At 39.2% G+C, this 27311-nt stretch overlaps 1 long non-coding RNA gene across 1 annotated transcript; it reads left to right on the top strand.

Annotated features, from left to right (window-relative positions):
* The first annotated feature begins 3067 nt into the window (after positions 1 to 3067).
* On the top strand, positions 3068 to 27311 carry LOC141276413 (uncharacterized). Its single transcript, XR_012325914.1, has 3 exons — positions 3068 to 3257; positions 24718 to 24808; positions 26481 to 27311. It is a non-coding gene; the product is annotated as an uncharacterized lncRNA (long non-coding RNA).

Here is a 27311-nt window from a genome sequence, read left to right as displayed (position 1 = left end):
TATAGCAGCCTCTGTTCCCTCTCTCTACTTAGAATCAGGTTAACTTCCCAAAACTACCGTTCCTTTATTTCATGAGAGAGTTTACAATATTAAAATTATATCCCCTCCCAAAAAAAAGAGTTGACAGACTTAATGTCTGTCACCACCACCACAAAGTTTTGTTCACCCAGCACTAGGTTAAAAAATAGAGTCTGATATCTGGAGGCCTCCCTGCATTCTCTGATTCACCACAGGCTCCACCACTCCCTATCGCCCTACACTTGACAGCTTCTCAGGCTGTGATAGCTGCCTGGCCTTGAAGACAGCCATGCATATGTGCTTGCTACTCTTGCTGAATGCAGCACATTTTAACCCATCTACCTGGCTCTTCAATCACCTAAACATCGATGTCTACCCCACATTTCTCCTCCCTTCCAGCCAAGTTACACTTGATTTATTCCATTCCACTAAGGCTGATCTCCAAAGCTTTTATTTCCATTTCACAACTTCGTACCCAAAAACATGTTTTGGGGGATTCCCCTTGCATGGGATGCTTTTGCTCCTCCCCTTTATCCATCTAAACATGATCTGCCATCCCAGTCATGTCCCTGTTCCTTTCATGAAGCCCTCTCTGTCTTCCGTTCCATACCCATTTGCCCCAGATGAGCACCGTACAGAGCCCCTCACCCAGCTGCCTGGATGGACTGAGTCAATCTAACTCAACTAGAAGTTTCTCATGGCCAGGTTGCCTCCACTCTCCTGGTATATATTATATAGCACTAAGTACATAGTCGGCGTGCGCTCAGTAAATGCTTTAAAATGATTCATCTGTGCAATGAAGACAATAGACATGAAATAATCTGCTCTAAAAAGCACCTCCCACCATGAAATGAAGTTGTTCCTCTCTTTAGCTTCCTGGGACTCAGAGTTCTGTCATGTGCAATTGCAAAGTCCAGGGAAACTTGTGGATTCTCCCCCAGGGCACTTTCTGAGCAAGTGTTGGGAAACGGGTAACTGATTCTCCAGGCCCTTCCAGCCAGCTGTGTCTGTTGCATCACATCAGAGTAAAGTTACCGGAGGACACTTCCAAGCTTGGCTCACAGCCAAGCCCAGGCTCTCGCCACAGCGGGCTCCATCTTACTCCCCAGATACGCCATACCCTAACCCTGCCTGCACCCTGACCTCGACAGCTCCTTTTCCTGTGCTCTCTTTGCTGGAATGTCCTTGCTTCTTCCTACAGGACCGTCCCCAGTTGCCCTCTCCTCTGAGAAGCTTTCCCTCAAGCTCCCTTACTCCAGCTGATCTTCGCCTGCTCTGTGTCTCTCCAGCCCCTTGGACCTGTGGCTCTCGGCTGGGGGCCCCTCTATACACTCAGGCTAAGATTCACCGCTTTGCTCTCCTCCTAAGAATCCCTCACACATCACAACCACTTACCCTTGAATTTTGCAAATACCCAATCTGAGTCTTGAGTGGGAACCTGGGAATGGGTGTAAGAGCACAGGGGGTCCCTAAAATCACCCTCACCCCCGACATAAACCGCCACATATTTCAAGTCGCTGAGCACAAGATAAAAATAGCAGATGTCTACAAAATGTTAATTGTTTTCCTTCTTTCTAGTAGTAGGGAATATGAGCTCTAACATGATGACTTCCCAGGTTTTTTTTTTTTTTTTTTGTGGTACGCGGGCCTCTCACTGTTGCGGCCTCTCCCGTTGCAGAGCACAGGCTCCGGACGCACAGGCTCAGTGGCCATGGCTCACGGGCCCAGCCACTCCATGGCATGTGGAATCTTCCTGGACCGGGGCACGAACCCATGTCCCCTGCATCGGCAGGTGGACTCTCAACCACTGCGCCACCAGGGAAGCCCCCCAGGTATTTTAAATAATAATGAAATATTCCATCCCAGGTAGATATTTAATTAGTTTCAATTTTATTCAAAGTTAAAATTTAACATATGCTCAGTTGACAATTAAGACTATGTATAAATCACAATTTATAATGAATTCTAAAGTGAGCTATTACTTGGGGGTTATAATTAATAAGCTACTTCTTTGGTCCAATTTACACTCTGGGAAAGGAAATGAGGCTTGATGGATGGGGGACCAGCTAGCAGGGCAAACCCCTGGCGAGGTGTGTTCCTACCCCTTCCTCACTTGACCTTGCAATCAGTCTGCGGGGTGGGTGTCTTTACGAAGTAATTCAGGACCTTGCAATCTGGACGCTGCGCTTGCTCCCAGATCTCTTCCAGACATTTCTGTGGGTCTGTGTTTGCCGTGTGTTCAGTGAGAGGCATGGGAGCAGCAAACATGCTGAGAAAACTTGAGCGGCTGGTCTTTTCTATTTAAGGGAATCTCAAAGCACATGCCATAAATTATCCTTTCCTTGGTTTCTTATTCACGCGAGGAGTCCTGAGCCAACCCTCGGAGTGGCCCGTGGCAACACTGTTCTGACAGGCAGGTGGCAGGGCAGCCACCCCACCCAACACGAGGCTTGCTTTCATGTTCCACGTCCTTCTCCACCTGTCTAGTGGAGATACTAAGTGCCGTTATAAAAATAAAGCATGTTTAGAGTCTCCAGGATAATAAATTTTGCATTACCCTCCAGTCTCCTCAAGTCCAGTCCCTCTGCAAATATTCACCTTTATTCTTCATGCCTCTTCCTCTGAACAAGTGTCTGCATACAATCTTGTTGAGGATTTTATTATTTTTCCAAAAAAAAAAAGAACATAATTTTTAAGTAAACAGAGAATTCTTCTAGCTTGGACATCTCTCATCTGTACCCTGGAGTGTGGAGGGTTAATATCTCACGAAGCCACAAAACAGCCACCCCCGGGGTGTGCTGACTCTTCCAGATCTTTCCCTCCCCAGAAGAGGCCCTTCCAAAACCCCATGGGGTGTGGGATCCCACAGAGTTGTTTTCCTGACCTTCAGCTTTCTTTCCCGTTGGCCAAAACTCCCCATACACAAATAGTTGTATCTTAAGAATAGAACAAAATTCTTGTCCTCAGCTTGACATACTAAACTACTGGCAGAGATGTATTCTCGGGACAGCTTTTTAAAGTCTGTCTGCAAACAGCACCAAGATTAAACACGTCTCCGGAGCCTGAGTGGGGATGGCGCGTCTTGACAGGAGCGGTCCTGCAGGCCAGGAGGATCACAGCCCAGGCTGCACACACGTCAGGAGGTCTAGACAGTGGCCCTTCTAATTCTGGAAATGCAGGCGATCAGCAAAGCCAGCAAATGGGACGATGGCAGATCCATCTATTGTGGACACAACTGAGTAAGTGAGATATATTTATGAATTCAAGATGGCTTAGTCATTCTGTAAAGTCAGAATTTAAAATCCCAACCAGAAATAGTCATATAATCTCTCCTTTTAAGTTACAGGGTTTTATATAATGGATACGAATGAAGTATATTTCACAAAGTGAGAAGCGCTTCTGCGCATTTAATTAGCAAATGGCGACACTTGGTCGTTGAATAGACACGGAGAGATAATGTCTACTTTTGGATTTCTGTGTTCCGAGGTCGCCGTTGTGTTTTCCTGTTGCTGTGTTCATTAGAATTTAGGAATGCTTCTATCTTGGCCTGACATCACTTCCAGATGTATCATGGGTGTGATTTTAAAACGCTTAAGGAGGAGAACGACTTTCCTGCCCACACTTGTGCTCATGGTGACAGCACATATGTTAACTCTTTCCAGTTTTAGATGAGAGTAGGTGAACCTGATACTTATTGCTGGCCATAGTCTGTGGATTTTTTTTTAGCAATTGATCTAAGAAATATCTTCTTAGAGTTGCACGATGCTTCTGCAGGTAGAAACAGTAACAGCCTATGATTTTATACCCAAAGGGAATTTTTACATGAAAAAAATCACTATTGTGAATGTAGAATGGAATATTATGCAGGCAATAAAATGAGGTTGATAAAAGGAGGTATGTCCATTTATATTTTAAGTGCTAAGAAAAAATTTTATGTATAACGATAGGAAAAATGAAAACTATTCTATACATATACACAGTTGAGATTATATTATATTGTGTATGAAGAATTGTATAATTTTTATATCAAATTATATATATATATATGTATATTTCTATCTAACTACACATATAAACAGTGATTATGTCTAGTGGGAAGATCAGGGTTACTTTTACTTTCAAATATGTTTAAAAGTAAATTTATATGATATAAATACGTTCTTATAGTTTCTGAATTTTTATAAGGACATCTTATTTTTTAAGCAAAAAATGACATTTCAAATGAAATATATTTATCTCTGCCATCCCATTATCAATAAAGGAACAAAGTGAAATTGCCTGGTCCTCTAATTCTGAGGATATTTTGGCCTTTCAGTTTTTCCTAATAACAGTCCACAGGGAATAGAGGAGAGAGCTGTTTCCCAAGAGGCTTAGGAAATGCTTTCTTCCCCATGAAGTATGACTTTTAAAATTAAGTTACAAAATACCAGGGAAACAAAGTGGCGGGGGGACAATGGAAGCTTCCATGACTGTGAATTGTTTTCTTTTCCACATTCTACTATATTTTAGAATATTAAAAGCACACCCCCCCATAAATGAATTGATGTTGAAAAGTGAAAGGCTCAGCCATTTCAACATACAACGAATACTGATAGGCACCACTCAGGACCTCTGCACCTGGTATAGTGAAGGTGCCAGGATGCAGAAGTGGGGAGCCACTTCCAAGGGCCTATTTGCTGCATAGCACCATTTCCGCCTATGATTTTTTTCAAAATCATTATTATTTACTTTAAAAGGTAGGTGTTGTCCACTAAGGATCTGAACAAATTAACTAGTTGCACATACGTGCACATCTGGGCTTAACAAGTCAAGCTCCTCCCTCTGGGTTTTCCTGGCTCCCAGATAACAACACAAATCAAACTAACTTCAAGTCCATGACCTGCGTGTGTTCTTTTGTTTTGCTTCTCACCCTTGGGGAAGTGCCATAGATGCAAAATACATGGTAAAAAGTACCCCAAATAGGTCCCTGTATAATCTGACCCACCACTCCCTTGCGCCCGGGCTGTGATGGCTAAGGTTGCCATCCTGCCCTCATCTCTCTGCATCTGTTTTAATTCTCCACCAGCTGGAAGGAAGAAAATTAGTACAGGAAGAGGGAACAATGAACACAGTAATTTTTACAATACACCAGCAGTAATATTGTGACAAACAGCTCACAGTGTAATTCAGCATCTCCGAACACTCAAGTACAGTGGAGAACATGACCGGTACTTGAAGAGCTAACAAATGACTTAGGGCACCTGTGGCCTTGAGCACCTTAGGTTCTCAATACTGATGTACTGAATAAACAAGCAAATGAAAGAATGAATGTGTGAATGAATGAAAGCAGATAGTACTTGAGAAAAATCCAGGGAATTTTTTCTGATACATTTTTTCACAAAGTTCTTTATATATCTGTTGGGAAGTTTTGTATTTTGTTTTTAATCAAATACCTTTTATTTCAAACCATGAGTCATAAAGCAACCTCAAATGGACCACTGAAAACCATACAGCCATAGGGTCTTAAATCAGGAGAAACCCTTTAAAAATCAAAGTACACTTCCCCAAATGTATTCTATTAAATAAAGCATTTATAAGGTTCTTAGAAGTTTCCCAATTTAAATGCAAGTGAGTGCCTGAGAAACAAAAGTATTCTGCTAACATACCCATCTTTCATATATATTTTTTCCAGTGCAACACAGCCCAGTTCAATATAGCATTTAGAATGAAAGTTATGATAATGTATTAAAAATGTAGAATAAATGAGGAATTTGTGGTACTTTACATTCTTCCTTTTTAAAGTAGTGAAAATTAAATAGCAAGAGCTAAAGCAAACTGTGTAGCAAGCAAGCTGTAAAGGAGGTGATCTTCAAGCAGGTTCGGAGCACAGTTTTAAGTATCAATTAAAGTTCTGAAATATAAACTCTCCCCGCTAAATTGTTTAAATTTAGGAAGAAACTAGATGCAGTACTAGAATAAAATAGAACAACAACAAAACGAATGAAAAAGCTCTTTCATATAAACTGAAAAGAGCTTTTTAAAAACATTTGAAGTTCAGGTACTTGTTAACTTCATCTAAAACAAGATAAATATTTAAGTGCACTTCCTCAAAGCAAGCCTATTCAAGGACACCAAAAGTCAAGAAAATACTTGCTTTGTTTAGATAAAAAACTTATTTGAATGCTGTCTTCCTCAACTATTGCCACATTGAAACAGCCTTACACATATTTTACAGTATAGTTTTCCAGAAAATACCTTAAATTATGTTAAAATATAAACTCACAGATCAGAGGTAGACTAGCTCCTGCAGCAGCACCAATAACATTTCAAAGACCCCAAATTTCCTACATCATCATAGGCATGACAAACTCAACTGAGGTATTAAAGTTCATGCTGATCCCAACTACATGTGGGAAAAAGTAGATTCTACCCTAACTCAGAAATCATTATATAAAGTTTTCTCTCTTTTTAAAAGTATGTTACTTTCATTATAAAAATAATACCCACTGATGTAAAAAAATTCTTGAAAATGCAAACAGAGAAAGAAAGAAGAAAAATCACCTTTGGTACTTTGGGCCTTTCTTTTTAAAACCACATTGGGATCACGCTGTATATAATTTTGTAATTAGTTTATATTTTAATTTAACATTATATCTTTAGCAAACCCTATGACATTCAATGTTCTTTAAGGACACAGACTACAATATATTTAACTGTTCTCCTACTCTTGGTTAGATAGGTGTTTACCAATCTTTGCAGAAAATAAATAACATTATATTAAGTGATAATGGAAATTTTATGTTATACTATTAAAAAAAAAAAAAAGATAGACAATGCTTCCGTTTAAAAAACAAACGAATACAAAAGGAAAGAACAAACCCAAAATAACAGTGGCTCGACAAAGAGGCGTTTAGTGCCTCTCTAAGACAGCTGTCCTCCTTGAGTCAGCTCACAATACCAGAATATTTTGTTCTCAAGGCACTTTCGTGCCAACGTGTACTTCTGCCACGGGGAGCAGAGAAGAGCAGGCTCAGAGTTGGGCCCCAGTAAGTAAGAACTGACATCTATCACCTCTCTCCTCAAGCCCATGCTAAACTTCCAGGAAGCAGAGCTCAATCCTCTGACCAGTCATTGGGAGAACGAGACACAAGTAAAAATTTTTCATGCCTAACACGCGGATCTTCTAGAACCTTACAGGAATCAACATCACCTCTCCATACCTGTAGATTCTGGGATCTCCCTTTCCCTCCTGATAACACACCTCCTCTGCCCTGGCATGCTCTCAGCTACATGACTGCTCAAATATTCCAAACAGTGGCCCAAGCCAGGCTTTATAGTATTGTACTTTCAACCCTGATTAATAAATTAATAGGTCAAGTCTTAGAGACAAGGAGCCAGTTAATCAGTTAGGTTTTATCTTGGTTGCATACAGCAATGGATGTTTAGGAGGAGGTACCATAATATAACGGAATTCAAAGCCTAGCTGTACATCACAATCAGGTGATGGAGTTGGAAAGTGTGTCCCTCGATCAGGTAGAAATGGAACCAAGGTCATCTTACACTATAAAACGGAGACATTTATTGCTTCCCTCTCAAGCATCCTTCTCATCCCTATGATTCCCCTACACAATATTCTCTCTGGACCATAGAGTTCCTCAAGGAGTGATAATAATAATATGCCTACTCACAATAATAGCAAACACTTATATAGTAACATTCTTAAATGCCAGGCACTGTTCCAAGTATATTACATGCATTATTCCTTTACTCTTCACATCAGTGCTTTGAGGTAAGCAATGTTGTTTGCCCCATTACAGATGAGGAAACTGAGGTATAGGGAAATAAAAGAGCTTACCCCAAATCACACCACTACTCAGTACTGAAGACAAAATTCAGACCACAGCAGTTTGGCTCCAGAGACCCTGGTCTCTTTCACTGTACACTTGCATTGTGTCAGGATGATTTAGGTTGGGTTTTGAGAGCTCTCAAGACAAGCATGAAAGGGTCATCATTTCCATTTACAGATGGAAATCTACTTCAAGGTCACCCCTTGTGAGCATCAAAACAGAGATCTGAACCTGGCATTGAACACAACTCCACAACCAAGTGTGTTTCTACTCTGTCAAACTGCTGGTTGCTTTACTGTCCTAAGACCTACAGACCAAGTTCTTTTATCCAATTGTACTTTTGCTAGGAAGAACAATTTGTTTATCCACACACACAGCCTCTCTTTCCATTTTATTGTACTCCCCATCCTTCTTATTTTTTTTTAATTGAAGCATAGTTGGTTTACAATGTTTCAGGTGTACAGAAAAAGTGATTCAGTGATAGATATATATATATATATATATATATATATATATATATATATATTTTAGGTTCTTTTCTGTTATAGGTTATTACAAGATAATGAATATAGTTCCCTGTGCTATACAGTAGGTCCTGGTTGTTTATCTGTTTTATATAGAGTAGTGTGTACCTGTTAAACCCAAATTCCCAATTTATCCCTCCCCGACTTTTCCCCTTTGATAACCATAAGTTTGTTTTCTATGTCTGTGAATCCATTTCTGTTTTGTAAATAAGTTCATTTGTATCATTTTTTTGGATTCCACATATAAGTGGTATCATGTGATATTTGTCTTCCTCTTTCTAATTTATTTCACTTAGTATGATAATCTCTAGGCCCATCCATGTTGCTGCAAATGGCATTATTTCATTCTTTTTTATGGCTGAGTAACATTCCATTTTATACATATATATACACCCCATATCTTCTTTATCCATTCATCTGCCAATGGGCATTTAGATTGCTTCCATGTCTTGGCTATTGTTAAGTAGTGCTGCTATGAACGTTGGGGTGAATTAGAGTTTTCATCTTTTCCAGATATATGCCCAAGAGTGGGATTGCTGGATCATATGGTAACTCTATTTTTAGTTCTTTAAGGAATCTCCTTAAAGAAATTGGTGGCTGCACCAATTTACATTCCCACCAACAGTGCAGGAGGGCTCCCTTTTCTCCACACCCTCTCCAGAATTTATTATTTGTAGTCTTTTTGACAATGGCCATTCTGGCTGGTGTGACGTAATACCTCATTGTAGTTTTAATTTGCATTTCTCTAATCATTAGTGATGTTGAGCATCTTTTCATGTTCCTGTTGGCCATCTGTATGTCTTCTTTGGAGAAATGTCTATTTAGATCTTCTGCCCATTTTTTGACTGGGTTGTTTGTTTTTTTTTTGATATTGAGCTGTATAAGCTGTTTGTAAATTTTGAAAATTAAACCCTTGTTGGTCGCATCACTTGCAAATATTTCCTCCCATTTTGTAAGTTGTCTTTTCATTTTGTTTATGGTTTCCTTTGCTGTGCAAAAGCTTTTCAGTTTAATTAGGTCTCATTTGTTCCCTGACTTCAGGCTATACTACAGAGCTACAGTAATCAAAACAGTATGGTACTGGCACAAAAACAGACACATAGATCAATGAGACAGGACAGAAAACCCAGAAATAAACCCATACACTTATGGTCAATTAATCTACAAAAAAGTAGGCAAGAATATACAATGGAGAAAAGTTAGTCTCTTCAACAAGTGGTGCTGGTAAAACTGGAGAGTTCCATGTAAAAGAATAAAATTAGAACATTCTCTAACACCATGCACAAAAATAAACTCAAAAAGGATTAAAGATCTAAATGTAAGACCAGGTAACTATAAAACTCCTAGAGGAAAACACAGGCAGAACATTCTTAGACATAAATCACAACAATATTTTTTTGGATTCATTTCCTGGAATAATGGAAACAAAGCAAAAGTAAAAATTAATAATAATAATAATAAACAAATGGGTCCCCAGCCCTCTTATAAAGAACTTGCAACTCCCAGGCAATCACTTCCTTTGGTCATGCCAATGTTGCTTTTTGCCTTTGACCTTGCTTTGAAGACTTCTTGATCTATGCTGGAGTTTCACCATTCCTCAGGGGAGCTATTTAATTCAGATCCTCTCCCCTAAAGAAAACTGAAAGCTGGCCCTCAGGCTTGCTGTCACTAATTGGAGTCTATGCTCACTCTGTGGGGGCTATCCTGCCCTTGAGGTTTCCTGGCAGACTTACACCTGAGCCCAGAACACTGAAGCCTCCTTTTTCTCAGGTGGGATCCACTTTTGGTTTCATCTGAGAGTTGAAGGGAACCTCGGATTCCTCCTCTCTCAGGCCTGGACAGAGGAACAGCACAAAAGACAGCCTCCCTAGGACAGAAGGTCACAGGATGACTGCAATGACCTGGTTGATGTAGGACTTTGATAAGCTTCTCAATCACTGTTTGACTTTCAACCCAAGTTTTACCTAGTATGTCCTTTTCTTCATAGCAATGTGGAGCTACTGCCATCACTGGCAAATCAGCTTTTGATGAAATATGCAGGATAGTTAGAAGCTAAGCAGCATAATTGAATTCACAACTACTTGACACAGGACTATAATTTAATGGGAGCGTTATAATTTACTAAATACCATTACTGTGGGATCAGATCCTATTACTCAAAAAATAGAAAAGCTGTATGCAGCAGTTTTTCTTTACTATTCATAGGAGTTTATTACTGGGTGCCTACCTCTAGAGTAGAATGGATGTTATCTTTTTAGCTTCCATATTCAAGTATCCTAAAAATAAGTCAAATTTGAGTCCCTCCAAATTTAGTACCTCCAAAATCCAGTTGGTGCCTCCAGTCTGAAGTCCAATTTCTCAATGTCTCCTTTAGCACATCACATTCACCACATAGATGGCAGCTCCAAAAGAGCTTCTATTTTTCTAAACCAATAAACAATAAGAGTTATGTATTGAGGTCCAAATATGTACCAATGGTACAGGGCTGGATGCATTATATATACATGGAGGGGCAAGAAGGAGTGAAGGGTTGGGTGTGTGCATTCAATAGTCCTACAGGAACAATAGTCCTACAAGAAAGGTATATTACATCTGTTTTAGAGATGAGGAAAACTGGACTTCAGAGAAGTGCAAGGTCATCCAGTTAAGCTGGGCAGTGGAGCAAAGCCTGGGGCCAAGTTCTCTCTGACACTGGGACTACCTGTTCTGCCTTAGTCTACTCATGCTGACAGAGCAAAATACCATAAACTAGGGAACTTAAACAACAGACGTTTTCCTCACAGATCTGGAGGCTGAGGACTCCAGGATTTAGTTGCTGGCAGATTCGGTGTCTGGCGAGGGCCCTCTTTCTGACATCAGACGGTCACCTTCTTGCTGTGCTCTCACCTGGTGAAGAGGAAGCTCTGGTGCCTTTTCCTCTCCTCCTAAGGGCACTAATCCAACCACAGTGCTCTATCTGGATGGCCTCATCGAAATATAATTACCTCCTAATACCATCGTATTAGGGAGCAGGGCTTCAACATACGAATTTGGGGGGAAAACAAACTTTCAGTCCATAACCTGCTTCTGTAGGGTTTCCCCAATTCCAGTGTAGACAAACATTTAGCGTTTCTCAAAATGCTGCTTGAACCCACCCTAATGGGTGACTTCTTGCTGACATCACTGCTTAGTGGCCAAAGTGGAGGAGGTTCATGAAGAAAAATGAGAGCCAAAAGCACCCGAGCATCTCGTCCCTCTAACCGCCCAGAGAGGTATGAGCTTCTGCTTCCTCTGTTCCAAGGGAAGAGTTCTAAGGTATCTATCGGGGAGCCACTTACTATGAGAAGTAACTATTTTGAGTCAACGTCCCCATCTGTTAATATTTACACAGTGATGTACTCAGAACAGAACTACTGAGATTTTGTATTTTGCAATTATGAGCATTCTAAATACCTGCTCCTCGTTTCTGTGACAAACTTAGCATGATTTCCACGGGAATCTGCTTCAGAGGCAGATTTAGAAGAGATACTCTCTTCTTTCTTGACTATTATCAAGCTTTCCCACAACTTGCTTCTCCTTCTTTTCCTGACAGGCCTCAGCCTTGAAAAACTGCAGGCCATATACTTGGGGGCAAAGGTAGCATATTTTGAATAGTGCTAATCTCGGAACAGTCACAGCTCGACTAACATACTGTGTGTCCAAGGCAACGTGGGAAAATACACGTAACCCAAGGCTTCTCAGGCCACCTCAGCTTGGTATGAAAAATGAAGTCAAGAAGAAGAAAAATGGGGTGACATTATCAGTGAAATGTATATTGCTCAGGCAATAAAATTTGTGTTGCTTCTCCTCCACAAAGCAGGAATTATATCCCCTGTAAAATGTTCTCTGTTGTTTCTGGAAGACTTGAGAAGGTCCTCTATGAGGTTTTAAACAAGTCCCATGGTTCACATCAATTAACCATTATCACCTTCCTCTCTGGTACCAAGCAGCCTTCACGATAAAGCTGCTGAACCTGCCCAGGAAACTGAATGGAGCAGCACATCACCGCCCTGGGGTCACCAGGTCCCAAAGTCCCTCCCAGCCAAGACCCAGGCAGCAGGTACAACAGAAACTACTCAGAAGGGGGCAGTTTAGAAATCCTTCATGTACAGCATCAGGACACAGCGTTTCCCAGGAGTAGCAGACACCATTCCCCCTACAGCCAGGAAAGTGTCCACATATGCTGTCCAGTATTTTCCTCTCCAAATGCCATCCTCCCAGCATCCACAGATACCCCCTACTTGCCGCCCTGTTCACACCACTGATCTCTGCAGCACATCACAAAACACATACACGCACCAGGCCCTCATGCTCATGTCCTGCTTGCCTTTCAACTCACAGAGCAGCCAATGTGGCTTGTCTTTCAGGAACCACCCTTGCAGGTCTGTTGGTCTCCGCTCCATTTCCACCAGCCTCATCATTGGACACCCAGGCCTGGTGCTGTCCCACTGACCCTGCCAATAAGCTCTGAGCCAGATGCCATCCCTGGGGTCCTGCACCAGGACTGAGAGGACAGCCATCCCCACCTCGTCACACTTGGTCAGACAGCCTCCAGAGGCAGGTGGCCCTGACTTCAGGGTCTTCTTACTCCACATAGCTCAGGAAGGCCCATGAGGTGTAACAGGGTAGAATTTCCCACACAGGCAACACGCTTCTCTCTTGCTAAGCTTCTGCTTTTCCAAGATCATGGTGGAAAGTCTGGGTAGCATGCACTGGGGCGGGGAGAAGGAGGCCGGCACAACGAGCAAAGGTAAATTACAAGGACAGGTGCGATGCGGTAGAAATGAAGATGAAGGGTAGAGGCAAAATGTATAAACTTGACTTAAATCCTGGTCCTGCTAATGACTCCCCATGCATCAGCAGCCCGGTTGCTATACTTTTATGTCCTCAGTTTCTCCATCCATGGCATGATGTGTTGGCCCCAGATGACTCTCAGACTCCATATAACTCTGGCAGTCTAGCACCTTGAACCCCAAGATAAAGCCTTTAGAATAACAGAGATAAAATGAAGTCATGATAGGGAGTGGGGGGTACAGATAATCTCATTTTTCAGCAACCAGATGTTATGAAGGATGTTAATGTTAAACGGTTAATGATGAACACAACTGGCTACATGTAAAAGACACAGGGCCAAGGGAGGGGAGGGTCCAGATAAGACTTTAATCTTTTTTTCACATTTTTTCTTTTAATTTTTTAAAATTTTTATTGGAGTATAGTTGATTTACAGCGTTGTGTTAGTTTCTGCTGTACAGCAAAGTGATTCAGTTAGACATATATGTATATCCACTCTTTTTTAGATTCTTTTCCCATATAGGTCATTACAGAGTATTGAGTAGAGTCCCCTGTGCTATACAGTAGGTCCTTATTAGTTATCTATTTTATATATTGGAATGTGTATACTCGAATCCAGATAAAGACTCTAGTATAAATAGCAACGGAGTGTGTGAAAAAAATGTCATTTCAACTCAACAGAGAATAGTTCTTTAACCAGCAAATGATGTCAGACAAGTTCTTTGGCAAGTGGGAGAGGAATGTGGGATCCTCAGCCCCCTTCTTACATCAAAATGTTTCCAACAGGATCACAGATTTCAAAAAAAAAGAGAAATAAGACATGTAACTGCTATTTTATAACCTTTAGGCAGAGAAGGAGTTTCTAAATAAGCCTGAATAATAAATACACATAAAGGGAAAATCATATAATCAATTTCAAATACAGGTTTTATGCATATAAATATGTTTATATAGCAGGATAAAGCAACAAACATTCGAGGACAAATTGCAAATGAGACAGAGTGTGCTGAAGGCATATGTTAACAGTCAAAGAGCTAAAGTCTGCACCTCACCCAGGACTAGGTTCCAGGCAGACAGATGCAGGACTTGCTCACCGCATATTTTCTGTGAAAGGTGCCCCCTGCAGTTCTCCAATGGATAATCCTGGAGAAAAAAAAAAAATTTTTTTTCTTCTCAGGAAACAATGTATGTGAAAAATGTTTGGTGAGAAAGATGAGGCTTCTCGCTCTCCAGACAAGGTCGGAACAGGCAACAGTGAAGGGATAGAGCAAGTGTGCTGTGCCTGGGAAGTGAAGAGGAATTTCAGAGACAGAGTGAGGGAAAGAGGCATGAAGTGGCTGAGGAGAGAGGGGTGAGCAATGTGGCGGAGTGCCTGCGACCAAAGAAGACTTGATCTTGATGGAGGAAAAGCCCCCATACTGAGGCTAGCAAGAGATTGCTGAGAAGAGGGAAGTGTAACACCGGATTTTCAATTACTTCCTAGGCTCTAGGGCGAGGAGCTGACACTCTAATATAACCTCCTCCTCACTCTTTCCAACATTCAGAAGAGTTTGCTGCGTCCTATCACTGAGTCAGTGGTGCTCTGAGAGCCCAAAGGGTGAGAGTGGTTTCCACCTATATGCAAAGTGCAGAAAAAAAAAACCAGGATAGGGCTTCCCTGGTGGCGCAGTGGTTGAGAGTCCACCTGCCGATGCAGGGGACACGGGTTCGTGCCCCAGTCCAGGAAGATCCCACATGCCGCGGAGCGGCTAGGCCCGTGAGCCATGGCCACTGAGCCTGCGTGTCCAGAGCCTGTGCTCCGCAACAGGAGAGGCCACAACAGTGAGAGGCCCACGTATCGCAAAAAAAAAAAAAAAAAAAAAAATCAAGGGAACAGGATAAAGAGCCCAGAAATGAATCCACACTTATCAAACTAGCCAAGATACAGAAGCAACGTAAGTTCCCATCAATAGAAGAATGAATAAAAAAGAAGTGATATATATATATATATATATATATATATGAATATTACTCAGTTATAATAAAGAATGAAATCTTGGCAATTGCAACAACATGGATGGACCCAGAGGGTATTATGCTACGTGAAATAAGTCAGACAGAGAAAGAGAAATACTGTATGATTTCACTTATATGTGGAATCTAAAAAAAAAAAAAAAAAATGAACAAACATAACAAAACAGAAACAGAGTCACAGATACATAGAACAAAGAGGTGGTTGCCAGAGGCGGGGGGAGGGAGAGAGAAATAGGTGAGGGAGGTTAAGCGGTATAGATTTTCAGTTACAAAATAAATGAGTCATGGGTATGAGATATACAGTGAAAGGAATATAGTCAATAATTATGTAATATCTTTGTATGGTGACAGATGGTAACTAGACTTATCATGGTGATCATTTTGAAATATAGAAATGTCGAATTACTACATTGTATATCTGGAACTACCACAGTGTTGTAGGTCAATTATACTTCAAAAACAAACACACACCCAAAAAAAGAAAAGAGATCAGATTTGGTTACCAGGGGTGGGGGGCTGGGTGGAGGGGGACTTGGAGGAAGGTGGTCAAAGACTTCCAGTTATAAAATACATAAGTACCAGGGATGTGATGTACAACATGATCAATGTAATGAACACTGCTGCACCTTATATATAAAAGTTGTGAAGAGAGTAAACCCTAAGAGCTCTCATCACAAAGAAAAAATATTTTGTTTTCTATTTCTTTGATATTTATATGTGATGACAGATGTTCACTAAACTTTCTATGGTAATCATTTTTTTACAAATTAAAGCAAATATATTCTTACCTAACATAACTGTCAAAAGGCAGGTATGTTTTGTGAAGAGTTTTCATCCCCACCAGCCAAAGTGGAAAGACTTTGTAATACATGGGGCATTAAGTGGAAACTTCAGGAGGATAAGACATTAGTAGTGGGACTAAACTAACCCCATACTAAACTCTGCTTGTTTCCACCTTAAGAAAAGCTTAAAAACAAGCCTCAGGGGATTTTGCATCCAGGAAGAAGGAGTAGACATACTTTTCCCTATTTCTTCTCTAAGCACAACTAAAACCTTGAACTTTATATATAAAAAACAAAATAAGAGAACTCTTTAAAGTGAAGAAAAGAAAGCAAACCATCTAGGGACATTGGGCCACAAAGCCTGAGATCTTAAGGAGCTCCCTGAGTTTTCATGTTTCTTTGCAAATATCCCAGACTCAGAGCTGAAGAAGTCAGCAACAGAGAAATGCCAGCAGGTGCAGACAGAAAGAGACCCCCAAATACACTAATGATGAAAAATCTGAAAGAGAAATTAAGGAAACACTCCCATTTATCATTGCAACAAAAAGAATAAAATACCTAGGAATAAACCTACCTAAGGAGACAAAATATCTGTATGCACAAAACTATAAGACACTGATGAAAGAAATTAAAGATGATACAAACAGATGGAGAGATATATCATGTTCTTGGATTGGAAGAATCAACATTGTGAAAATGACTATACTACCCAAAGCAATCTACAGCTTCAGTGTGATGTCTATCAAATTACCGATGGCATTTTTCACAGAACTAGAACAAAAAAATTCACAATTTGTATGGAAACACAAAAGACCCTGAACAGCCAAAGCAATCTTGAGAAAGAAAAATGGAGCTGGGGGAATCAGGCGCCCAGACTTCAGACTATACTACAAAGCTACAGTAATCAAGACAGTATGGTACTGGCACAAAAAACAGAAACATAGATCAATGGAACAGGATAGAAAGCCCAGAGATAAACACACGTACATATAGTCACCTTATATTTGACAAAGGAGGCAAGAATATACAATGGAGAAAAGACAGTCTCTTCAATAAGTGGGGCTGGGAAAACTGGACAGCTACATGTAAAAGAATGAAATGAGAATACTCCCTAACACCGTACACAAAAATAAACTCAAAATGGATTAAAGAACTAAATGTAAGGCCAGACACTATAAAACTCTTAGAGGAAAATATAGGTAGAATCCTCTATGACATAAATCACAGCAAGATCCTTTTGGACCCACCTCCTAGAGAAATGGAAATGAAAACAAAAATAAACAAATGGGACCTTAAAAGCTTCTGCACAACAAAGGAAAACATAAACAAGACAAAAAGACAACCCTCAGAATGGGAGAAATTATTTTGTGAATGAAGCAACTGACAAAGGATTAATCTTCAAAATTTACAAGCAGCTCATGAAGCTCAATATCAAAACAACAAACAACCCAATCCAAAAATGAGCAGAAGACCTAAATAGACACTTCTCCAAAGAAGATATACAGAGTGCCAACAAACACATGAAAGGATGCTCAACATCACTAATCATTAGAGAAATGCAAATCAAAACTACAATGAGGTCACCTCACACCAGTCAGAATGGCCATCATCAAAAAATCTACAAACAAAAAATGCTGGAGAGGGTGTGGAGAAAAGGGAACCCTCTTGCACTGTTGGTGGGAATGTAAATTCATACGACCACTATGGAAAACAGTATGGTGGTTCCTTAAAAAACTAAAAACAGGGCTTCCCTGGTGGTGCAGTTGTTGAGAGTCTGCCTGCTGATGCAGGGGACACGGGTTCGTGCCCCGGTCTAGGAAGACACCACGTGCCACAGAGAGGCTAGGCCCGTGATCCATGGCCACTGAGCCTGCGCGTCTGGAGCTTGTGCTCTGCAACGGGAGAGGCCACAAGAGTGAGAGGCCAGCGTACCGTAAAAAACAAACAAACAAACAAAACACCTAAATATAGAACTACCAGATGACCCAGCAATCCCACTACTGTGCATATACCCTGAGAAAACCATAATTCAAAAAGAGTTATGTACCACAATGTTCATTGTAGCTCTATTTACAATAGCCAGGACATGGAAGCAACCTAGGTGTCCATTGACAGATGAATGGGTAAAGATTATGTGGCACATATATACAATGGAATATTACTCAACCATAAAAAGAAATGAAATTGAGTTATTTGTAGTGAGGTGGATGGACCTGTCTGTCTGGCAGAGTTTAACATACAGAGTGAAGTAAGTCAGAAAGAGAGAAACAAAATACCGTATGCTAGCACATATATAGAGAATCTAAAAAAAAAAAAAAAAAAGAATGGGTCTGATGAACCTAGGGGCAGGACAGGAATAAAGATGCAGATGTAGAGAATGGACTTAAGGACACGGGGAGGGGGCAGGGTAAGCTGGGACGAAGTGAGAGAGTGGCATGGACATATATGCACTACCAAATGTAAAATAGATAGCTAGTGGGAAGCAGCCGCATAGCACAGGGAGATCAGCTCAGTGTTTTGTGACCACCTAGAGAGGCGGGGTAGGGAGGGTGGGAGGGAGACACAAGAGGGAGGAGATATGGGGATGCATGCATATGTATAGCTAATTCACTTTGTTATAAAGCAGAAACTAACACACCATTGTAAAGCAATTATATTCCAATAAAGATGTTAAAAAAAAAAAGAGAACAAGACCCCTCAAAAGTCTGCTCTCTCTAGTAAGAGGTCCAGGAAAGAGACAGTCTAGAAAGACAGAAAACTTTTACATACTGCCTGCTCTATTCCAGCCAAATGCCACAGAAATAATTGTGGTATCACACCCACTCATATCAGCAAAAAAACCAGCTGGGAGACTGAGACCTCCACCCTTGCCTGGCTGTAATCAGGCACCCACAAGTCCTTCCTGAGGTAGGATTGGAAAGGAAAAGAGAGAGCCAAGACTTTCATCCCACCAGCCCTTGTATCCGAGGCTCTGTATCTGTGGATTCAACCAATTTGAGATCGTGTAGTATGGTAGTATTTATTGAAAAAAAGCCAGTCTATAAATGGACATATGCAGTTAAAATACATGTTGTTCAAGGGTCAACTGTATATGACAAGTCTGGAAAAGAGAAAACTATGAAGACAAGAAGACTGATAGTTGTTGGTAAGGGTGTGAGAGAATGAATAGGCACAGCTCAGAGGGCTTTTAGGGCAGTGAAAATACTCTGTATAACATTGAAATGATGTATACATGTCCTTATGCATTTGTCTAACTATAGAACGTACAACACCAAGATGAACATTACAGTAAACCTCGGACTTTGGGTGATTATGATGCATCAGGTAGGTTCATCATTGGTACAAAACTGTACCAATCTGGTGAGTGTTGTTGATAATGGGGGAGACTATACATTGTGGGAATGGTGGATATATGGGAAACTTCTGCACCTTTCTCTAAATTTTGTTGTGAATCTAAAACTGCTCTAAAAAATAGTCTTTTAAACAAATGAAATGCTCTAAAAAATAGTCTTTTAAACAAATGAAATGAGAAGTTTTCTCTTTCTACTTAACTTCAAGATTTCCTGTGGCTACAGAAATCAAGACTGTGTGGTATTGGTGGAGCCACAGATAAATGGAACACAATACAGAACCCAGAAATGGCCTCACAATTGATTTTTGAGAAAGATGCCAAAGCAAGTCAATGAAGGAAGGATAGCCTTTCCAGCAAATGGTATGGAACAATTCAACAACCATATATTAAAAAAAAAAAAAGAACCGAGAACTAAACTTCACATCTTACACAAAAATAACTCAAAGCAGATCACGGAATTAAATGTAAAATGTAAAACAATAAAAATTTTAGAGAAAAACATAGGAGAAAATCTTCAGAATCTCAGGGTAAGCAAAGAGTTCTTAGACTTGTCTCCAAAAATATAATCTATAAAAGAAGAAACTGATAATTTTGACTTGATTGTAATTAAAAACTTTTGCTCTGCAAAAGACTGTTAAAAAATGAAAAGACAAACTACAGAGAGGGATAAAATGTTTGAAAATCACATAGTCAACAAAGGACTGCTTTCTAGAATGTATAAACAAATCTCAAAAGTCAACAGTAAAGAAATAAACAATCTAATTAGAAGATGTATAAAAGACATAAAAAGACATCTCGCTGTAGAAGATATACAGATGGCAAATAAAAACATGCAAAGCTATTCAACATTATTATCTGTTCATGAAGTGCAGGATAAAACCACTCATCAGAATGGCTAGAACTTTTTAAAAAATGACAACATCAATACTGGCGTGGATGTGAAGAAACTGGATCATTCGTATGTTGCTGATAGTAATGGAAAATGGTATAGCCACTCTGGAAAAGTATGGAAGTTTCTTAAAAAACTAAACATGCGGGCTTCCCTGGTGGCGCAGTGGTTGAGAGTCCACCTGCCGATGCAGGGGACACGGGTTCGTGCCCCGGTCCGGGAAGATCCCACATGCCGCGGAGCAGCTAGACCCGCGAGCCATGGCCGTTGAGCCTGTGCATCCGGGGCCTGTGCTTCACAACGGGAGAGGCCACAACAGTGAGAGGCCCACGTACCGCAAAAAAAATATATACAAAAATAAAAAACTAAACATGCAACTACCATATACCCAGCAATTGCATTCCCAGGCATTAATCCCAGAAAAAAAAAAATGAAAACTTAAGTTCACTTAAAACTTGTACACAAATGTTCATAACAGCTCTATTTGTAATAGCCCAAATCTGGAAACAATCCAGATACTCTTCAATGGGTTAAATAAACTGGCACATCCTCACCATGAAATACTACTCAACAGTTAAAAAGAACAAACTGTGAACAGATGTCTCAACCTAGATACATCTCCAGAAAGTTATGCTAAGTGAAAAAAGCAAATTCCAAAAAGTTATTTACTGTATGATTTCATTTACACAACATTTTGAAATGACAAAACTATATAAATGAAGGGCAGATTAGCAGTTTTCTGGGGTAAGAAAGGGGGCATGGTTGAGAGTGAAGTGGGTGTTCCATGAAAGGCCACACAACATGGTGATGGAATGCTCTATATCCTTCTGTACTGATATTAATATTATGATTGTGATACTGTACTGTGGTTTTGCAAGATGTTACCTTTGGGAGAAACTGGGTATAGAACACATGAAATCCCTTTGTTTCTTGTTGCAAGTCAAGCTACAATTATTACAAAATAAAAAAGTTTAATTAAAAAAATAAATTGGAAATAAAATTTAAGGAACATTTGGAATAAATTTAAATAAAAGATTAAAGAAATAAAATACAGAACTAGCTTGCATTATATAAAACTCTAGTAAATATCATACCTGAATATACAAAGATATATGCATGCATATACAATGTCACTAAATAAAATATAACATATGGTTGCAGTCAAAAAAAGAAACAGCAAGTCTCAAAATAATACCAAATGATACCAACTAACTTAATGGCATGCAAAAACAAAAATCAATTACTCTTAAACACACATTCAAACACTAAAAAACATGACATTCACAATATACAGCCTCTATTAAAAATTTACCAGGCTTGAAAAAAAGCATAATTTTTTCCATAACCAAAAGAAAAAAAAAAAGAGAGAGAAACACCGACATGACAGATATGAATGAACTAGCAGACTAACAATTTAAAAAGCTAATATTATTTTATTCCAAGTGCTCACAAAGATAGAGGAAAGCATGACTGTGATGAGAAGGGAAATGACTTAAGATGAAAAAATAAAAAAGGACCCAAATGAGACTTTCAGAAATAAAAAAATTGTAAATAAAAATAAAAGCACAGGATTAATAGCAGATTAGATGCTGCATAAGAAAAGATAACTGAGTTTTATTTTAAAATAGCAGTAGAAATTATCCACAATAAATGATGACATAAGCAGAGCAGCAGCAGGAGAGGAAAGAAAAAGAACAGAAAATATTTTTGTAGAAATATAGACACTTTTTTTTAATCAAATTGCATGACAACTATAAATCTACAGACACTAAAATCTTAACAAAGCCGCCCAAAATAAATGAAAAGGGACAGCACTCAAAGTCAGAATTTTCTGAAAATTAGCCATAAGAGAAAATCTTTAAAAAGCAAGATAAGGGCTTCCCTGGTGGCGCAGTGGTTGAAAGTCCGCCTGCCGATGCAGGGGACACAGGTTCGTGCCCCGGTCCGGGAAGATCCCACATGCCGCGGAATGGTTGGGCCCATGAGCCACGGCCGCTGGGCCTGCGCGTCAGGAGCCTGTGCTGTGCAACGGGAGAAGCCACAACAGTGAGAGGCCCGCGTACTGCAAGAAAAAAAAAAAAAAAGTAAAAGGGGAAAAAAAATGGAAATGCAAACACTAATCAAAAGAAATATGGAGTTGCTATGTTAACATCAAACTAGCATTTCAAAATAAAGATTATTACAAGAGATAGATCGGGACATACTATAATAATAAGTAGCCTACAGAAATATGTGTAAACACGTTAAATATGTTCAATGTGCATGGAAAAAACCTTATAGAACTGGAAGGAGAAATAGACAAATTCACAATTATAGTTGGAGATTTCAGCAACTCCTCAGTAATTGGTAGAGCAATTAAATGAAAATCAATAAGCATATAGAAGAACTGATCAAAACTACCAACCAAACTAACCTAATTGCTATTCACAGACCACTCCATCCAACAACGTGCCCTTGAAGGGCTTCTGGAAAAGATAAGCCCCTAAAAGATAGATCATACGATGAGCGATAAAGTAAGTCTTGATGACTTTAGAGAATTGAAATCATACAAAATAACTTCTCTGACCACCATGGAATTAAACTAGAAATCAGTAACAGATATCTGGAATATCCTCAAATATTTGGAAATCATATTACACTCTTACAAATAACCCAGGCATCCAAGAAGAAATTAGAGAGAAATTAGGAAATACTTTGAACTGAATGAAAATTCAAAACCAACATATTAAAATTTCTGGATTGTAGCTTACTGCTAAAGCAATGCTTAATGAAACCTTTACAGCATTAAACGTTTATATTAGAAAAGAAGAATGGTCTTAAGGTAAATAAATGATCTCATTTTCTACCTCAAGGAACTATAAGATGAAGAGCAAATTTAACTGAAATAGTAAGAGCAAAGGATTTTTTTAAAGCAGAAATCAATAAAATTGAAAAAAGAGTCAATAAGGAAAATCAGTGAAACTAAAAACTGGTTTATAAATATATCAATAAAATTGATAAATCTCTAGTCAGACTGGTTGGAAAATAGAGAGAATGCATCAAATACCTGTATCACAAAAAAAGAAAGAGGAGATTTCACTACAGAACCTCTAGATATGAAAAATAAGGAGAAAATATTGTAAATAACTTCATTAAAATAAATTCAATGACTTAGATGAAATGGGAAAATTTCATGAAAAGGCAAATTATCAACACCAAAAAAAGAAGAAACAGAGTATTTGATATTTGTAAATCCCTCTAATTGAAGTCCTATATTCAAATTGTAGATGCAATTGGATTTACAGTTGAAAAACTTTACCACAAACAAAACTCCAGGCTGAGACGGTTTGTTCATGAATTCTACCAAACATATAAGGAAAAAATACCAATCCTACACAAACTCTTACACAACATGAAAAAAGGAAAGAGCACATTGCAACTCATTTTATGAGGCCAGCGTTACTAAAATTGGACAAAGGCATTATAAAAACCTGTACACCAATATCCCTCATAAATATAGATGCAAAAAGAAAGACGTTCCTTCTATGCAACTTTCCAAAGCTTTCCTAGAATTAATCACTTCTTCTTAGTTTCATTTACAACTTTCTGGCATTTATTATAAACTGCTGTTCATACATGTGCCTTTGTCAAAGAATTTCAGGCCAGTTGCCCAGCTCTTGCATTTAGAATTACCTGGTAAACAGACCTGTCATTGTCTTGATGCAAACTCAAAAGTGTTTGTTAGGTTTCTCTGACAGTGAGATGTTTCCTGTAAATACAGGCTGGTTTCAGCTTAGATTTATGAAGTGAGCCAGGCCACGGGGGTGGCCACCACTTTGTGGATCCTGATAGATGAATTAACTGTAACAGTGTGTAAGTATGTAGGCCTTTTTCCTTGTGCTTTTCATCTTCCCTCTGGGTGTCACATTTGCTTTCCAAACAGGAGGCAGGAAGAAAACAAAAGTGGAAAACAATCAGGGTAGCATTGTATCAGGAAAGCAAAAGCTTTTCCAGAACTCTCAGCTTATATCTCACTGGCCAGAACCCCATCACATGCTTCGCTAGCAGAAAAAGAGCCCGGGTGAGCGTTTCCATCTGCAAACATCACCCCCGCCCCCAGCAAAGAAAACTGAGGTTCAGTCGACAAGGCAGAAGAGAGAATGAGTGTTGGGAGACTCAATAGCACTGTCTGTCACAGTTGTTCATTTCTGGTTTTTATACCCTTGTCCTCAGATAATATCCAAACTATTTCTACTTTTCACCTGTTCATTTATTTGATATATCAAATACAATGAGCTAAGAAAGATAAGTTAAAGGTAATAGAAATACGTATCCTATTGTGTTTTCATCTGTTTCTTTTCTTAAAATTTATTTATTGAGGTATAGTTGATTTACAATGTTATACAAGTTTCAGGTGTATGACACAACGATTCACAATTTTTAAAGATTATACTCCATTTATAAAATATTGGCTATGTTCTCTGTGCTGTATAATATATCCTTGTAACTGTTTTATTTTATACAGGGAGTTTGGATCTCTTAATCGCATACGCCTACCCTGCCCCTCCCTGCTTCCATCTCCCAACTAGTAAACCACTGGTTTACTCCCCACATCGGTGAGTCTGTTTCTTTTCTTAATATTCACTAGCTTGTTGTATTCTCAGGTTCCACATATAAGCGATATTATACAGTATTTGTCTTTCTCTGTTTGACTTATTTCACTAAGCGTAATATCCTCCTGGAGGGTCCCTCCATGTTGCTGCAAAAGGCAAAATTTCATTCTCGTTATGGCTGTAGTCCATTGTGTGCCTATGTAGATCACATCTTCTTCATCCATTCATCTTTTTTTTTGACTCCAATCTTTATTTTATATTTTATTTTTTAACTGAAGTATAGTTAGTTTACAATATTGTGTTAGTTTCAGGTGATCCAGTTTTATATATATATACATATATATTATATATATATACTATATACATATTATATATATATACACATACATATATATATTATTCTTTTATTCTTCTCCCTTATAGGTTATTACAAGATATTAAATATAGTTTCGCATACAATACAGTAAATCTTTGTTGTTTATCTATTTTATATATGGTAGTGTGTATCTGTTAACGTCATATTCCTAATTTATCGCTCCCATCCCCTTCCCCTTCTGGTAACCATAAATTAGTTTCCTATGTCTGTGAGTCTGTTTCTGTCTTATAAATAAGTTCATTTGTGTTAGTTTTTAGATTTCACTTCTAAGTAATATTACATCGTATTTGTCTTTGTTTCTTGCGTATTTCCTGTTTCAATGCGGGTTTTTTTCACTCTCGGTGGATTAGCGTCCAGGATAGATCCTCACTGTGGATTGCTATCTTTATCGTTACACAGTGGTTTTCTTTAATAGTTTTTGCGTTTTGTTAAAACTTGCTAGACATTAGTTGTACAGCTCTGCCTCATTTTTATTTTATGCCTTGGTACCTCACCACCTCTTCTATTAAAGTTATCCTTTCTATGTCTCTTTGTTTGGATATATTCCTTAAATATCACCCTCTCCTCTTCTCACGCAAACTCAGTGTTTTGTTAGTTTATCATTAAAATATTTGATAAAATTTGCATTCTGTTTTCTAATCACACGCCCCGCAGTTGTTCAACTTTGTATCCCCTTTCAACCAGTTCAATGCTGCCAACAGGCTTTTCCCTCTTTCTCCCCCTCCCCTACTTCCCTCCCCCTTCTTCCCTTTCTCTCCTTCTTCCTCTCCCTCCTCCCTTTCCTCCTCCTCTAGCTTCATCTTAGAACCCTAGTCATCTGTTTGCCCACAGCTTATTCTCTCATATGTCTGTTTTTTGTTTTGTTTTGTTTTGTTTTTGTTTTAAGAACTACTGGTGTCTATATACCTTGAGTTCTTGGGTGCTTGAGAAGAACTGTCTTGACTTTATACTTGAGTAGCAGCTAAGTTGCATATAAACATCTTGAGTCACACTTTCATCACTAAGAACTCTGTAAACATTGCTCCTCTGACTTTCACATTTGCATGCTATGAAAATTCCCCGGGGTCACCTTGCCTTTTTCCCCGTAGAGAGAACTTGATTTTTCCCTGTGTGCCACAGAATTATCTCCATTCACTTTAGCAAATCACGTTAGAGTGGTTTTATTCTAAATTTGCTTTTCCTGGAACGTGGTGTACTCTCTCAAGCTCTGTATTTCAATCTTTTTCTTTCTTTAATTTTCACAAATTTTAAAACTCACTTAAAATGTTTGTCTTACATTTTCTCCCTTCTCTTTTCCAGGTGCAGTTATGATTATATGACCTGTCTTCACTACCAGTGATGCCTTCTAGAACCCTTTGTAATTTGTTTCTTTTCTGTTGCATCTTGGTCATTCTCTCAAATGGACTTTTTACATCCCAGATGTGTCTTTAGCCATATATAGTTTTTTGTTTCTGTAATAAGAGTCTTGTTTCCATAATAATTTTGATTTTCTCAGTTTTCTAATCTCTACTCTGAGCCCCTGTAGGTCTCCTTGGAGTTTTACTCTAAGAAAGGTCATTTTTTCATTAACACCTTTGACTCCATGGAGAACCAGTTGTTTATACTTTTTTTTCGCTGTGCGGCATCACTTTTTTCTGGTATGTGTTCTCTACGAGACTTTTACTTTTCATGTTCTAACTTTCCATTTCTGGTTGGAGTCAATCTGGAAAGGTCGTACCTTATTTGATGACAAGTGTTCAGTGAATCACGTATTTGCAGGAGAGTGTTGGAGGTGGCAGAGGATTAAGCTTGAGTAGCTGGAGGTCTGAACTGTGAGGTTGTTTCAGCTTTCTTCTCCCGAGCCCTCCAAGACCAGTGGGCAGCATTTCCCACCTGCCCTTCTACACAGTCACCCGCTTCTTTCAAAGGCGCGATCACTGTAAAGTTCCTCATTCACTTCTAACTCCCCTCCCATTTCTTCAAAACACACAGGGAGGTAGAAGTCTCCCAAATGCCACCAAGCCATACAAATCTTGTCCATCGGAGTTCTCTACCTGCTTTGGAGAATTCATCCCTCCATCCACAGTGCTCCTGGTTTGTGGAGCTGGATTACCTCCCGCAGGGTCCTTCTTTGTCCTGAATCTGACTCAG

This window comes from Tursiops truncatus, chromosome 14 (assembly GCF_011762595.2).
Source record: "Tursiops truncatus isolate mTurTru1 chromosome 14, mTurTru1.mat.Y, whole genome shotgun sequence".
In the NCBI taxonomy this organism is placed as follows: domain Eukaryota; kingdom Metazoa; phylum Chordata; class Mammalia; order Artiodactyla; family Delphinidae; genus Tursiops; species Tursiops truncatus.
The sequence above is the reverse complement of the archived record's forward strand: the minus strand, read 5'-3'. Positions and strand labels throughout refer to the sequence as shown.